Source organism: Schistocerca serialis, chromosome 2 (genome assembly GCF_023864345.2).
Source record: "Schistocerca serialis cubense isolate TAMUIC-IGC-003099 chromosome 2, iqSchSeri2.2, whole genome shotgun sequence".
Lineage (NCBI taxonomy): Eukaryota > Metazoa > Arthropoda > Insecta > Orthoptera > Acrididae > Schistocerca > Schistocerca serialis.
In genome coordinates, this window is record NC_064639.1 from 275,069,083 (window position 1) to 275,071,000 (window position 1,918).

Here is a 1,918-nt window from a genome sequence, read left to right on the forward strand (position 1 = left end):
TAGAAAATTGATCTGACGTAGCACACTCATTTGCGATCACACCGCGCCAGCGATAAAGCCAGAGAGAAATGTTTACAACATTCCTCATATTTCATAAACGGTTTGAGATATCGAAATCAGTTATTGGCAAATGATGGCACGCAAAGAGGAGATTATTTTACCATATGGTTATCATGGATAACTTCATTATCTATCATGTTATTCCACTAACAACAGATGTTTTCAATGAAACAATGCCGTTTTTGAGGGTCATCGAAATCTGGTGAAGCGAGAAATACTATGGATTTTAGAAAAAAACAGCTGAAGACATTACACAGTTATTTTGTACTGAGGATGAGCTTTTTCATAAGATACTGACCATACTTTTTCTCAGTTCCTCACTTAATAAACTTAATCGACCACAGTTTCAGAATTTTCTCACAGTTTCATCTGCACAACATTTCAGTGAGGTGAGACTGTGTAAATGCTGCTGTGTTTTGGCAAAAGAAGCAAAAGAAATGTGTAGGTTTTAATCAAAATTCGCCACTCATGATCGCTTCTGAAAGTTATAAATGACTAACAAAATTAAACTAAACTGAACTCCACCCGAACAGTGTGAAGAACCAGCGGTACCGAGGGCCGCCGTGTCATCCTCAGCCCACAGGCGACACTGGATGCGGATATGGAGGAGCATGTGATCAGCACACCGCTCTCCCGGCCATTTTTCAGTTTAAGAGGTCGGGACCGCTACTTCTCAATCAAGTAGCTCCTCAGTTTGCCTCACAAGGGCTTAGTTCGCTCCGTTTGCCAACAGCGCTCGGCAGACCGGATGGTCACCCATCCAAGTGCTGGTCCAGCCCGACAGTTCTTAACTTCGGTGATCTGATGGGAACCGGTGTTACCAGTGCGGCAAGGCCGTTGGCATAAAATGGTTAACAAGTCAGGCGAAAACAAATCGCTGAATTTTTGGCAGAATTCTCTTTAAATATTAGCCAAAGCAGAGGTGACAGGCGTTTTTGAATGATCACCGAGCAAGTGTAGGCATGTAGGGGACCTGCTTCATATTTACAAAAGAATGTGAGTATAGGCTTCAGTTTAGAACGGCACTTCTCCTCCAGCGTTCGGCATTTCCCGTACAGCACTTTCCCAGAACCCCCACCACTACCACTCTCCCCACAAGTGTCCTGTCATCTGCACATCTACCGGCCCCAGTATTCTGTGCGGACTCCATAATCGACTACCTAGCACAAAGGATGTCGTGCGCGCACGGCACACTTATTCTGCTATATGTTTCAGATGATTGGTGAATTTGCTGCTACAAATGTGATAGAATAAAGTGTAAATATTGATTGATGAATTTGTTATTTGGTTTTCCATCACAGTTGCATGTGATTTTAAAAGATGAAAATGTGGTGGAGAACTAAATAAATAATAAATACACTGAGTTACTGGTCCTTTATGCCAACGCAGTGTAAGAATTACTCAAATAAATTTATATTTTCTGTTGCAGAAACGGTGTCAACATAGACCAGAAACAGTGCAACAATGGATCCATGTGGAAACCATACTGTATGGAAACCATCTTGTACCGCCATGAATGGAATAGCTTGTCACAATTTTAGTTCCCTATGTATGACATCTATCTAGGTATACTATTATCTAGCACCAAAACCATAGCTTTAGGCGGTATGGATGATGTGATCACCATTGTGGTGATAACAATGTCGGATGTTAGGCAGCTTATGAGTAAAAACCCAGTGACGTTCACTCATCCTATTCACCACATCTGGCCTCATGTGAAATTTTCCTGTTGTGTAAGGTACCCCGAGACAAGATCCATGGAGCAAGCGCATTAGATCCAATGGATACTGTTGTGAAGGCGGCTAATTTCGTAAACGTTCTGTGAAGTACAAAAATCTAGTTACTCTGTGCACCTTGC

At 42.1% G+C, this 1,918-nt stretch overlaps 1 pseudogene; it reads right to left on the bottom strand.

The window, feature by feature from the left end:
• Positions 1-784: 784 nt before the first annotated feature.
• LOC126458679 (5S ribosomal RNA) lies at positions 785-902 on the bottom strand (annotated as a pseudogene).
• Between the last annotated feature and the right edge of the window lie 1,016 nt (positions 903-1,918).